Source organism: Anabrus simplex, chromosome 1 (genome assembly GCF_040414725.1).
Source record: "Anabrus simplex isolate iqAnaSimp1 chromosome 1, ASM4041472v1, whole genome shotgun sequence".
Lineage (NCBI taxonomy): Eukaryota > Metazoa > Arthropoda > Insecta > Orthoptera > Tettigoniidae > Anabrus > Anabrus simplex.
In genome coordinates this window covers 311,655,718-311,671,486 of record NC_090265.1, presented here as the reverse complement: position 1 = coordinate 311,671,486, position 15,769 = coordinate 311,655,718, and the positions used below count along the sequence as shown (strand labels likewise).

The 15,769-nt window shown below is 41.9% G+C and overlaps 1 pseudogene; it reads left to right on the top strand.

Annotated features, from left to right (window-relative positions):
• Positions 1 to 15,769, top strand: part of LOC136864621 (dehydrogenase/reductase SDR family member 11-like) — a 56,808-nt pseudogene that overhangs the window by 18,392 nt on the left and 22,647 nt on the right.

Below are 15,769 nucleotides of genomic sequence, written 5' to 3'. Positions count from 1 at the left end.
TTGAAAACGATAGTTGATAATTAATAATAATAATAATAATAATAATAATAATAACACGTAATGAGACTCTCAAATCTCCCAGGGGTGGGGTGACGGAACACTTTCCATTAAGCACACTAACTTGGAAGTTAAGGATCATTAATAATAATTTCAGAAAATACAAATTAAAACAGCTATTTATTAGGATGAAAAACGTGACGTAACGGCGTATTAACGAAATCTGAACTTACGGAAGCAAAAGAAAAATTGAATTAAATTAACTCTAAGAAAATGAACTGTTGCGCGAAGACTTGCAGTAATTTATGCCATTAGTTCACCATTTGTAGACTCTGTTATGTAAAAGCTGATGATTGATGGATCTTTCGTACAGGCGGCGTCATCCCTTGTGGATTCCAGTCCTACTTCTGCTTTGTGCATAGTACACTAGCTGTACTATGACTTTCCTGCTTTTAACACTTCCTACTGTACTCCTTACATAAAGTCGTAATGAGTCCTAATTTTAAAAGCAAAACCACCATGGGTTATGTTCATGGAGAGAATACACTTGTATTCATCCGTATTACGGAACAGTAGCGTAACTAAATTCATAACAAAAGCTCTCCTGCCCTATACTAGTCAAAACCGGTCTCCCGTTGGCTTTACCTCTCGTCATTGAGATAACAGGTCCAAATGAGAGTAACATTTGAGTAGTATACTACTCAGATGCGAAGTGAACTAAGTTAAAATCTTCCCCGATGTGCAGACGTAGAATTATCGTAAGAGTGTCTTCCAAAAGTACGAGTGGGAATCTGAATCTGAGTCTCCTCTCCAGCTCTTGTCGTCGAGTTTTGAAGGCTTGAAGCCTTCAAAATCTCCCTCCATCAACTATATCACATGGTCCAGTAAGATTCGAGGTCTCATCCCTTCTCCTACGTATTGCTGTGAATCCGTCATCTTGCTTCATTACATCCATTCACATAGGCTGAAATTTCCCGCGGAAATAAAGCGTCAGGTAGCGAACTTCGAAAAGTAGGCGTTAATAATGTTTCAACTGTCTCTTCATAGTATGGGAGGGGTACGGTCTCTCGTAAGCTTGATGACGTACATTTCCTGGTAATGGGCTGAAATTAGCCTGCTGACTCTGGTCACCTCACTACGGCTATTGGAAAATTTACCGAAAGCTATTAATACGAATGCTGTTGAAATACTTTACACAATAAGTTGTTCGTTCAGAATACGTTATAGCCGCGATATAAAGAAATGAAATGATGATGTGAAATGGATGACTAAAACCCTATATATATATACATAATAATTTTAAAATGACCTACCAGTGATTAAATATATACATCTTATCAATTAATTATACAGTTCAATAATTTAACACATGCAGTGATGTCCCAAACATCATATTCGCCCCTCTGAACCCCAAACAAGTAGCACATCCGTTGAGGGCTCACACCTACATTTGCCACTTACGTTTCACTTGTTTTCAAAGCAGCTTTACATTCACTCATTATACAACATAACAATATTTTACAAAATTACATCTTGATGATTCCACCTACAACTTAATTACAACAAATAATATTTAACACTTCAAAATCTCCTAAAAATCAATATTAGCGAGTTTCTGATGTCTCACTTTCTAAAATGTTCACCATCTCTTGCTAATTTTATGAATCCAGTGTATGCAACACTTGACAACTCAATTTATATCTGTACAAAATATGCACAAACAAAATTCATCGTATTACTCTTTCAAGTGTTTTATACGTTCTTGCTGTATGACTATCACTTCACACACGCTAACACATTCACGTGGTTTTAGCCTAGGGTAAAATTATTGCAAGTCTTTAGGATGACTTCATATAGTCTACGGGGAATCTACTTATCTTACTCTGCAATATTAATGATCCTCGTTATATTTAAATCAAATGCTAGACTACCCATGCATGACATTACATAAATGAACTCGTGTCAATCGTATACACACACACCGTGTAGACAGCAAAACAAAACTTGGGGAACTCAACTTTCCAGAGTGCGGTCACTCCTCGCTGCGACAGGTAAGAGATAAGCGTCGCCTGGCCTACTGACCTATATTCCAACTCTACGGAAAATCCACCGGACTCGTAATATATTTACGTAAACTCCTAATGTTGTACGATCCCTGTAAAATACAATCGCCGTCAGATAAACTATAAGCACAAGGTTCTATTTTCTTATGTATACGATAAGGTCCTAGATATAAAACTCCAGGCAGATCATCAATAAAAACCGTGGCAAAATCCCCTGTATCATCACCTAATGCAATATTCAATGCTCTGATTAAAGCTGCAGAACTTGTCTTCGTCCCGTAGGGAACGCGCTGAAACTGATACAAGTTGTACTTATGACTAAATGCTGTAAGAGGCCTGTCCTCTACTCTCAAAGGAATCTGCCAGAAACTACTTCTTAAATCAATAGATGAAAACCATTTTACCCTGAAAACCCTGAATTAACTCTTCAATTGTCTGCGATTTTATCTGGTCAGCACAAATACGTCTATTCATCTCTTTCGCATCAATACAAAGTCTAACGCTTCAATCACTCATACGCACAACGATTAAAGAATTTAAATACTGGCTATTTGACATTTCAATAATCCCGTCGGCTAACATCGCTTGTATCTGATCGTCAACTGCCTTGGCATATTTGTGTGGTATAGCATACCGTGGCCCGCTGAAAGGACTGGCATCCAGCACTGAAAAAGAATGTTCATAAACATGTGTTCTCCCGGGTTTCTTAAAAAATCTCAGCGTGTTCACATAACACTGCCAACAATTCGTCCCTCTGGACTTCCTCTAATTTACTGTTACTCGCAGCTTCAAATAAGGCATCCTTCTGATTCTCTTTCAACCACAACTGGCATAAATCCCTCACTGGGTTTCTCCTCATATCTAGAAACCTGAATAACACTCCACATAACACAAACATTCGTTTTCCTCTTAATTTCATTTTTCAGTTCGAGTTTGGCATACTTATTATCCCACTTCAGATTTACCATTGCATCTTTGTAATATAGCTGAGCTGATTTCAAACTCAACCAGTCACTTCCCAAGATGAGATCAAATACTAGGTGAGGAATAACTAAACGTACCTGTACTGAAATTAAACCCTCTATACAAATCGGCACCGCGACTTGCTTGCAGTTTTCTTTCGACTTTTTACCAACAGCTGTAATAATGAATGTTGACTTAACAGACATCTCTTCCATCATAATACCTTGTTCAACTAAAGAGTCATATCATTCTGAGCTAATACATGATTTCTGACTTCCTGTATCAATTAACGCATTAACATACGCCCCCCATACTTCTAACTGAACCACAGGATTAACTACTTCATCACCCGAATCTAAATAATTATAATCTGGTTCACACATAAGATCTTCCTTAACATCTAGGCCATATGGCAATAGTTTCATAACACAATTTCTAACTACTTCCTGGTAATGCTGGAATTCTGACCCATCATTACAGCCTGAATTTAGTTTAAATGTTGCGATCGTGTACCTGCAATTGGCTCCTTAGTAACTTGTCCTCTGAATTGAGTACACCTAATACACAGCTCAAAAAAGGGGAAACATGTATTTGAACGTATGCCATGCTCCACAAAACAATACCTCACACCGAGGTATATTACCAACCAAACTTTTATTCTTCACTGTTGAAGTATACAAAAGAACATCGATGCATTCGCGTTCATTTTCAGAACACAAATGGAGATGTCCAAAGAGGGGCGAAAACAAAGTGATAACAGTCCTCCAGGGTGGATTTCTATCACAGCTGGAGAGTTTCAGTATGGTGTATGTCCTCCAGAGCATTAATCACAGCTTGGCACCTACGTGGCATGTTCCGTATAAGTCGACGGACGTCACGTTGCGGTATCAGGTCAATGAGAGCCTGTTTGAGGTTTTGGAGTGTCTATGGTGGAACAGACGCCCACGAACACTTCTGTCAAGTCTATCCCACACATGCTGGATGGGATTAAGGTCGGAACTCACTGCTGGCCATTCCATCTCTTGAATATCCAGTTCTCGCAAGACAGCTCTGGTGATGCGCGCTACATGAGCACAGGCATTGTCGTGCATGAGTACGAATTCAGTGCCAACACCTTATGCAGCAACCAACACATCAACACATGCTGTAGCAGTATCTGCTCGATGTAACCCGCAGCGTTAAGATTACCACGGACGACGACAAGATCCGTACGGCCATCAATACTGATGCCAACCCACACCATCACAGAACTTTGTTTGAATCGGTCGCCTTCCTGGACAACATTTGCATGTACTGCTCACCACGGCGTCTCCTTACACGTTGAAGTCCATCACGCTGTCTCAGGGGAAATTTGGACTTGTTTGTGAACAACACTGGTCTGCATTGGTGAAGTTGCCAGTTGACGTGGGTACGGGCAAACACAAGGCGAGCTTCGCGATGTTGCTGCGTTAAGCGGGGCACTCGAACAGGACGTCTGGGTCGTAAGAACACTTCTCTTAACCTGTTCCTTACTGTCTGGTCAGACACCGTGACTCCAGTGACCCTCCTGAGATCTTGTTGCAGTCTCTGGCAGTTGCTGAACGACGCCGCAACGCACAGATGGTCAAACATCGGTCATTCTGTGTGGTTGACATGCGCCCACGACCTTGTCCAATCCTCCTTGTGAACTGGCCTGTCTCATTGTAGCAATTCCACAAGTGTTGAATAACTGTCGGAGAGACAATGATATATATACAGTAACACGACGAAAAGTCCATCCTTTCTGGATCAAAGTCACGGCCCTTGCGATTTGAACCTCATTAACCCTTTGAGCTCCGATTTATGCTTTTCAACAAAAAAAATATTTTAACAGTTATTCAGTTTCAATACTGTGCTGTGAACATGTAAATGTGTGAATTTTTTTCAAATTGGCTAAGAAACTAGAACATGTTGCTTTAAAGCAACATTGGGGTCAGGAGTCAATATTTTATACATAAAAATTCAACAGAGTTGGGTTTGTTACAATGTGTAACCTTTATGTATTCCTATTATTTCAGCTTGTATATTTTAACAAACATATTATTAACACTTAAAACTATAAATGGTGTTATATACAGGGTGACTCACTATTGTTACATTGCAGTTTTACAAGAAAAATGTGCAAATGATGATGAAATTATGGTGCACAGTTGGTCATATGACAAAACAGAACAACACCTAAAATAGTATTTATATTCGTAGAAAGAGTTCTTGATAGAGGGAAGATGAAATCAGGCTCATATGGCAAATTGTAACTTCCGAAGATGGTGAAACAGTCACAAATACTTGAACCGCTGATCCCCTCATACTGGCAGTCTGTCTTCATGGATGTCATTACTTATTGTGGAAGTTATAGAAGCAATTGCTTGCAGATATCAAACCCACGTGCACTTTACATTTAGTACACAGCAACTGAGTGAATCCAGTAGGATAAAATTGGCAGCGCCTTTCTTTTCCTCATTTTGTGGCCAGTGCCCACATTCATCATATCGTACATCTGCAACAGGTTTTGGGGCAAAATGCCTCTTATTTTTAATTTCCTTAGGTGACTCAGTTGGGCGACCTCGTTTCCTACATTGTGTTTTCCCTGCCCTAGTCAAAGCTGATGCTGTTTGAAGTTGGAAATTCAGTAGTGAATATTCACAATTCTTATTTTGTTGCTTCTGGTGTCTTCGGTATAGAAGCCAAGCATTGATTACGGCAACTCCAATGCACCAGAACACAATTCTCACGTACCATTTCAGAGAACGGATATCAGTTCTGTACAATTCAAGCAACATATCTGCCAAGTCAACACCACTCATAAATGGATTGTACTCTTTCACGATATATGGGCGATCAACATTAATCCGTTTCCTGTGGCTCAGTGGCTGCATATGCAGATATTAAGTCTACAATATACATTTAAATAATAGGCTATACTTATTTCACGGACAAATATTGCCTTGAGAAGCTGACCACGTTTTCAGATTCAGTATTCAGATCCCTTCCACTAGTAAATAAAGATGTTTGATCTTCTATATCTGAAAAGTTATCATCTTCTATGTCAGAAATATTACCATCCAATACTTTGTCAAGAAGGTCCTCTATATCTCTTTCAGTCCTAAGTATTGAGTTCATTATCTACCGAGTTTTATTTGAACACTGAAACTTTGAATATTACTTTTAGGTTAGAGGAAGCACAACCACTCAGCCCCAGTGTAGCTTAGGAGCAACACGATTTTTGAACCAATGCACACAAACACTGTTGATTTTTTCACTGAATTTAAAGGTAGAATATGAATTCTGGAATATATCCTGTAATAATTATAGTAGATAGCAGTTTCAAAACTCAAACTAAACACACGATAACACAAGCTGAAAACATTCAGTGCAGGGTCCTGCCATTCTGTGATGCAGCTGAATCCAAAGAGTACACATACTACCATGGAATAGCTGACATGAGGCATCTAGTGGGTGATTCAAGAACTACTGAGACGTGGGTTCAAAGCAACATCAGAATTGAAGGGAATAATTTTGTTTTCTGGTACTAAAAAGATGTTGGAATATCATGTAGCTCTGAAGCAACACTAAGGCTGAAAGGGTTAAGATGTCTCACGGGATGTGCTGGTTTACGTGCAACGTGCTCAGATGACCGCAGTAGTCTGTGTACCTCACAACGTCACTTTGTTTTGAGGGTTCGCCTGACAGTTTAACGCATGGCTACGCCTACAAATGGAGTATAACTTAGATTTGGCATACCCTGAGTAGCTAAGGTCTCAAGGTATGCTGTACGACCATTGGAACCCCACCTATCAAATTAATGTTCACTTACCAGGCGTTACAAAACATGTTCCCCTAATTTGCTGCACTGTGTATTTTGGTCGACAGTAAATTGTATGTTTCAAAATGCTGATTCCCATCACACCTTATCCTGGTTTTGGACTAACATAATGATTGAATTAAGATCAATTTGGGTTTTTTAAATCAGCTGTAACTAAGTTTTGTCAATTATTTTCGTCGGCTTTAGGTAAGCGTCGTTTTGATTTTGTGTCTATATACATACCCATTTGCATTAGGAACACCAGAAGCCGCAACAAGATAAGGTTAATTTTTCGATGTAAGACGCCTTTAAGCAGGACCTGATGCCGCTGGTTTCTTTATATGTCTTTTCTTTCAATCATGTCGTGTTAACATATTTCGTATCCCTCACCTTCAAGAATGAGCTCCAGTTTCAGGTACGTGCAGTTCGTCACTTCTGCTTCCTTCTTAAAGTTCTTCTTCTTCATTATCTGTTTACCCTCCAGGGTTGGTTTTTCCCTCGGACTCAGCGAGAGATCCTACCTCTACCGCCTCAATGGCAGTGTCCTGGAGCTTCAGACTCTGGGTTGGGGGATACAACTGGGAAAGCATGACCAGTACCTCGTCCAGCCGGCCTCACCTGCTATGCTGAACAGGGGCCTTGCGAGGGGATGGGAAGATTGGAAGGGATAGACAAGGAAGAGGGAAGGAAATGGCCATGGCCTTAAGTTAGGTACCATCCCGGCATTGACCTGGAGGAGAAGTGGGAAACCATGGGAAACCACTTTCAGGATGGCTGAGGTGAGAATCGAGCACACCTCTACTCAGCTGACCTCCCGAGGCTGGGTGGACCCCATTCCAGCCCTCGTACACCTTGTCAAATTTCGTGGTGGAGCCAAGAATCGAACTCGGGCCTTCGGAAGTTGCAGCTAATCACATTAACCACTACATAACAGAGGCGGACCCTTCTTTAAACAACCCACCAAATCGTCGAGTCGAAGATGTGGATTTTCAACTAAAGAGTTGATCTTATGATGTCATCCCCCTACATAATTTAGTGTCCTACGTCGCTTTTTGTAACAGCTCCACATAATGATTGGTATTTCGCTGTTTTCGAGCCATACGTCTAAGAAATAGTCGAAGAAGTCAGCAAGTATTTATGCATAAGGAGCCTGGGAATGGATGACCAGCCATCCCTCATTGACGTCATCTGTCTTCATAAAGGCCAGAGCAGCGCACATGAGGATGTGTATCGACTTTATCATCGTTCTCCTTGTAGTTCCTCGCCAGGCCAAGTTCCTGTACTTTCATCCACAGACATTGCTTCATATGAAAGAAACAGCCACTTAACTATGCTGCCAAGAATATTTCTCGTAGGATGAAATTGCAGCTGCTTCGAAGTCAATAGTGATGTTGAGGAACTGCTTCCAAGACAAGCTGAAAGAACGGAATATCTCTAGCACTTGACTCTACACCCACGTCACCCAAACGAACTGCAGCGTGGCTTCGATTCAGTCCCCTCCCATTTTATTTTGTTTTAAATATCCCCTTTACGTCCACCAGTTGAATTATATAGGATTTCAGAATCGATGGGTACTTTTTTATTTTCTTTCAATCGTTATGTCTAACTAAGGAGCGCGTTTGAATTTATTTAGCACACTGTTGTTCTCTTCTTCCCAATATCTCCTCACTCGTTCTTTGAGTTCCGTTCTGCTGTCCTTCCTGTATATGTCCTCCGGCTCCATGGCTAAATGGTTAGTGTGCTGGCCATTGGTCACGGGGGTTCCGGGTTCGATTACCGGCACGGTCGGGAATTTTAACCATGATTGGTTAATTTCGCTAGCATGGGTCTGGGTGTATGTGTCATCATCACCATTTCATCCTCATCACGACGCGTAGGTCGCCTACGGGCGTCAGATAAAAAGACCTGCATCTGGCGAGCCAAACTTGTCCTCGGACACTCCCGGCAGTAAAAGCCATAGGCCATTTCGTTTCATATATATTATGTCCTTCAGATTCCTCTGCAAATGTATGTTTGCCTTCTAAACTTTGTTCTAGCTTCAATCATTTCTTCGGTAATAGGTCTTTGTTTATTTCTACTAACCAATACTTGTGGTTTTTCAGGGATAGTGCTAGAATTAGAAATCTCTCTGTCGGCCTATTGTTATTCATTCTGCATATGCATCTGTAGAATTGTAATTGTCTTTTTCTGTGTGTATGACTATGTCTGTGAATCTACGATAAATTTTCCATTTTATTCTTGAACATCAGGAAATGTGACGGTGGGCCTCATATTTTTCTCTTCCCCCAGGGTCTCAAAAAGATGCTCATTCGACTTCGAATAGAATCAGGACATCTCGACACCTCCAGAATTCGACCGTACAGCTCCACGACAGACAATTCTTCATTGAATTTGTACCTCCATGCTCTTCCATTTGAAACTGTCTCTGTGCCATCGTATAATTCCACACCTCTTATCTTTTTTTTCCCTCGCACCTACACAGATAGGTTCTATGGCGACGATGAGATAGGAAATGGCTAGTACTGGGATGTCAGAGGCAGTGATCTTAATTTCACGAGCTGTCAGTATTCCTAGTTTAGATCGAATCTAAACTGTGCTATAAACTTCTGGTGTACAATACTAGCTACATTACGGCAGTCCATAAGTAAATACAACTCATTCCGGCCCTGATGAGGAACGTCCAAACCGTGAGCGGAAGCAAAGAGTAATTCGACCATGTGGTAATTCGGCGAGGTATATTCGGATGATTTTGTGGATGATCTACGTGGTTACATAACAGCCAGTGGGCGTGGAGACTGTAGTCTGATCCACCGTCAATAGTATTGGCCTTAACCAGTAGCGTAGCCAGGATTTCAGTTTGGGGGGGGGGGCCATTCATCCAGAATTTTATTTTGATAGGTGTCCAAACTTCCATAGTTTAGGTGATGTAGAATACCCGAAAAGGAAATGGGTGTCCTTGGATCCAAGTAAGAGTGGAGGATTCGTGCGGATTCCGGAAGCTAATAGTAATTTCTTCTTCTTCTCCTTATTCCTCCGCTTTTCGTTAAAACTCCTGGGGTGTCTGGACTTCTTGTACGACACCCCCGTCCCCCGGCTACATCTGTTACTCCCATCCCAAAATAACTGCAGCATTTCATATATTCCGAGTACAAGTGAAATGCATGCAAGAATAAACAATTTGAGTAAGGATGCAATATTCTGGTTTAGAATAAAAACGGTATGTTATTATAATAATGGTCATGTGATAAGCAATAAAGAAGTGGCATTTAATACAAATAATGCGACAAAGATATACACACACGCGTCGAATACAGGTTTCTCGCCCTTCTTGTCCATGGCTAGATGATGAAGGCAAGAGAATGATGGCCCACCGTGACTCGTTATTTCGACATTACAAACAAATCCTAGATGACACAGACTTCGAATCTAACCGCATCTTAAGTATTCTACGGCCCCTAATTTTCTGTATTTTTATCAATGACATACCATCTGTGACAGGAAATAACACACATGACCTCTGTGCTGACGATCTTCAAATATATCGACACTGCAAGACAAGATATTAACAGGGACCTCCGACGACTCAGTGTACTGTATATGCACAACGAAGCTCTCTTATACCAAACTGCAAAAAAACTCAGACAATTATAATTGGATCACGAAAATTACTGAGCTGCTCAAACAGTGTCGCAATCCCGCCTATTCTACTGAATTATTTCCTACAGTAAAACGGTTTAAAATCCCAGCGTAATGAAGAATGAAGCAGTTGATTGGTGTGATCACACGAAACAAATACGTAAAAAGATTTTTGGAGTTCTTCACCCTCTTAAACGGCAGAGGGATGTATTTCCATTTGAGCTACAGGCCAAACGAATACAGACACTCATTCTCCCTATTCTTGATTGTTTTAGTTGACATGACAAGAGGTAATAATAATAATAATAATATTTGTTTTACGTCCCACTAACTACTCTTTTACGGTTTTAGGAGACGCCGAGGTGCCGGAATTTAGTCCCGCAGGAGTTCTTTTACGTGCCAGTAAATCTACCGACACGAGGCTGACGTGTTTGAGCACCTTCAAATACCACCGGACTGAGCCAGGATCGAACCTGCCATGTTGGGGTCAGAAGGCCAGCGCCTTAACCGTCTGAGCCACTCAGCCCGGCATGACGAGAGAAGAAACACTTAAACTTCAACGAGCACTGAATTCCTGCCTGCGATTTATTTCCAATATCCTGAGGATTAGCCATTTTAAAGAGTTTTTAATATTAATAAGTTCTGATATTAATTTAGTAAGTAATTTATTTAAATTTATTTTCAATTCTATTAATTTATGCAGTTTTAACATTTTAAGTACCTATCTCAGTATTTTATTTAAGATTCTGATTAGTATGTGGTTAAGTGTACGAGAGGGCCTGAAGCCCTAACTTCGCCACTGTACTGAAGGCATTAATAATTAAATAAACAAATAAACAAACAAACAAATAAATAAATATATAATGTAAAGCGTATGGGTATAGATCTTTTGTTAGTTGGTAAAGAAAAATACGCGTTACAACATATGCTATTTAGGGTTTACCTTGTCCTATTAGTTTCCAACGCGGTTTGGGCCACGCAGCTGTGAGCTTGCATGCGGGAGGTGGATTCGAACCCCACCGTCGGCAGCCCTGAAAATGTTTTCCCATGGTTTCCAATTTTCACACCAAGCAAATGCTGGAACTGTACCTTAATTAAGGCCACGGCCGCTTCCTTCCCACTTCTAAGCCTTTCCTATCCCACCGTCGCCATAAGACCTATCTGTGTCGGTGCGACGTAAAGTAAATTGTTAATTACTTTCCTCACAAGCCTGGGATACAGAATATAGTAGTATAAAGTTAGAGTTTTGTGACTCTAATATTCGTATGTATAGTTTTTATTAACGTGTCAGAAACCAACGACACTGATCTGTTGCCATTTCAACACCGTTTTAAGGGTTACCGATCCAAGCCGGGATTTGAACCTGCGAACTCGGACTCAGAAGGACAGAGACACAACCTACTGAGCCACATGAAAAGAAGGCGTTTGTGATTATTTTTATGAATAGATGCAGTTAGTATTTTTACAAAGGTTTTATGAGGAGCATTTATTAAGGCGTACGTTTTCTTACTGTCCTAAATGCACGAGGCCGGACGGAAGAACTAGCTGGAAGCTAAGGAGCCATGCAGAGGTGTCGCTTCCTTCTCTGTTCACTTTTCCAAACCAAACTCCATGACGTAACAGCCTCAAAGCGCCATCGCCTTCCAAGCGACGGCAGTTCAGCCCCGAGGCCTGCAGATTACGAGGTGTCGTATGGTCAGCTCGACGAATCCTCTCCACCGTTATTCTTGGCTTTCTAGACCGGGGTCGCCATCTCACCGTCAGATAGCTCCTCAGTTATAAACACGTGGGCTGAGTGTACCTCGAACCAGCCCTCAGATCCAGGTAAAAGTCCTTGACCTGGCCGCGAATCGAACCCGGGGCCTCCGGTAAGAAGCAGGCGCGCTACCCCTACACTGTGGGGCCGGCTAGTTATTTTTAGGTCTCCTTATTTTCGAATTTGACTTAAGGCATCCTGCATTCGATTCCCGGCACTGACAGAGTGAAGAAAGACAGGGGATGGGGAGAATACAACCTTGTTTTTGGGTGCAGTAGAGTTTTCCTTGAGTGTCCCGTAATCGAAATATCTACGGCCTGGAAGGTAGTCACCTTCACGGAGTGTAGTACCAAAGTGGTTCCTTTTTTAAGAAGACAAATTAAATAAAGATTTTACTTCCTCACAAACGAAGAACGATATTATCAATTTTACGAACAGTTTCAATAATGCAGCCGGTGTATGTTAAGAGTACAGAAACTATAATTGTACATGGTAACAATCAAAACCAACAATATCTACTGAAGATCCGTCACCGCACTCGGTAGGACCGGCTTTCTTTTTATATCACTGGGCGAGTTGACCGTGCGGTCAGGGGCACACAGCTGTGTGCTTGCATCCTGGAGATAGTGGGTTTAAACACCACTATCGGCAGCCCTAAAGATGGTTTTCTGTGGTTTCCCATTTTCACACCAGGCAAATGCCGTGGCTGTACCTTAATTAAGGCCACGGCCGCTTCTTCCCATCGTCGCCATAAGACCTTCGCTGCGACGTAAAGCAAATTCTAAATAAAAAATAAAAAATCTTTTCACAACCCCTTCCAAGGAAAAGTTGTATCCACGCTACTGGCCTGGACTTACACCCCGCCCACTGAAATTATTTTGTGGGTACGCCACTGCACCCACTCACCATTTAAGGTACAAGGTAAGTCCGAAGAATGGTTGGCTACTCAAACTACGCCACCATAAATGATGCATTTCTGGCTCAAAAGTGTAAGGGAAGGTAAGGGACGGGATCTAGTGCTTTAAGCAGAATCCGTATCAATAGAACGTGACTTCCCATTTTAAAAATGTTTCATGTATCGACTGCGATTCAAGCCTGGGCCGTCCTGATGAGAAGATAGAACATTGGAACTGAGTTATCACGCCCGCCAATTACAAAATAGTTACCCGCACTTTTGATGGTGCCATTTGAGGTTCCAATCAGTCCCCGGGCATTTGGCAAAATATATAGGCCTACCTATCGAACTTAGGCACGACTCCGCTATTGCCTTGCTACTGTAAAAATAAAAAATAAACTTTTTCATAACCTACCGAGGATGCACATAGTGTTGGCTTCTCAGTGACAAAACGGTGCCTCTTCAAAAAAAGTTACTTATATGGCACAAAATGGGGAACTAACGTGCAGCTCACAATCCTGTCACAGTCTTCCCAACGCTGCAACTTAAACACAGCACATCTCTCAACCACGGTACAACCCGAGGATCCCTAGGACATTGTTGTTTCCTGGAACCGATATGCAAAAGCTGACACGGTGTTGTAAGCTTGCAACTGTTTCTGGACGTGCCCCCCCCCCCCCCCCCCCCCCCGTTATCTCGGTGGTCACGTTTCTGCCCCCTCCTGAGTAATCCCTTGCTAATTGCCCCTTTCTTCATGTCTTGACATTTGTCAACACACGGTTACATTCTCAATACTGAGGCCTCTACAGGGAAATATCCCCGCGCATCACAATCCTAAGTGTCTTCCTTTCATTTAAGCAGTACAAATATGGAGAATTATGTATGGTCCTATTGAGCCCTGCTAGTAGATTCTTGTCGCTACGTTAACTTAACATTTCGGCGCATGTTTTTAAGTTGTTCGTACCGTACGTAAAACAACAGCTGATCCTTGGTCTAGTTTCAGGAAATATTTGGGGGGGGGGGGGCCGGACGTGTAGCTATGGTAACAGGAGCCAGTGCTGGTATTGGCGCTGAAATCACAGAGCCGCTGGTCAAGAATGGCATGAAGGTAGTAGGTCTGGCGCGAAGGGTGGAGAGAATACAGGTGAGTATTTCTCAACTTACGACGCTTTAATAATAATAATAATAATAATAATAATAATAATAATAATAATAATAATAATAGTAATAATAATAATAATGAAAAATGAAATGACGTATGGCTTTTAGTGCCGGGAGTGTCCGAGGACAAGTTCGGCTCGCCAGATGCAGGTCTTTTGATTTGACTCCCGTAGGCGACCTGCGTGTCTTGATGAGGATGAAATGATGATGAAGACGACACATACACCCAGCCCCCCGTGTCAGCGAAATTAACCAATTACGGCTAAAATTCCCGACACCGCGGGGAATCGAATCTGGGACCCCTGTGTCCAAAGGCCAGCACGCTAACCTCACTCGTTCTTTGAGTTCCGTGCTGCTGTCCTTCCTGTATATGTATATATGTCCTCCGGCTCCATGGTTAAATGGTTAGTGTGCTGGCCATTGGTCACGGGGGTTCCGGGTTCGATTCCGGCCGGGTCGGGGACTTAACCTTCATTGGTTAATTCCAATGGCCCGGGGGCTGGGTGTTTGTGCTGTTCCCAACATCCCTGCAACTCACACACCACACATAACACTATGCTCCACCACAATAACACGCAGTTACCTACACATGGCAAATGCCGCCCACTCTCATCGGAGGGCCTTACAAGGGCTGCACTCGGCTAGTAATAGCCACACGATAATAATTAATAATCCTCTTCATATACAAACAAAACACCACACTACCAACCTCCACAGAAACATACAATAATGAATATTAAACTTCCATATACGGCTGATGTTAGGAAGCTCATACGGTGCAACACAGTTTACACCCGCAACCCTTCAAGGGTGTGGAGAAAAGTGGAATAATAATAATAATAATAATAATAATAATAATAATAATAATAATAATACCGAGCGAGTTGGCCGTGCGGTTAGAAGCGCGCAGCTGTGAGCTTGTATTTGGGAGGCAGTGAGTTCGAATCCCACTGCCGGCAACCCTGAAGATGGTTTTCCGTAGTTTCCCATTTTCACACCAAGCAAGTGCTGGCGCTGTATCTTAATTAAGGCTACGACCGCTTCCTTCCCACTCGTGGCCCTTTCCTATCCCATCGCCGCCATAAGACCTATCTGTGTCAGTGCGGCGTAAAACAACATGTAATAATAATAATAATAATAATAATAATAATAATAATAATAATAATAATAATAATAATAATAATCTTTCTTCTTCCGGCTTTTCCAATTTTATTGGGGTCGGCACTTGATGAGAACTTGACCAGTTTTACGATCGCATGCGATTCCGTAGATTAAACGAAGTAGATTAAGGCGAACCCAAACATCCAGCCCCAGCGCCAGAAGAATTAACCACACGCAATTACAATTCTCGGTCGGTCGGTAATCGAACCCGAGGACCTCCGAACCAAAGGCCGGTACGCTGACCGTTCAGCTAAGGAGCTGTACAATAATAATAATAATAATGGCCTCAGCTACCGTTGGGGTTGCGGACCATCTAA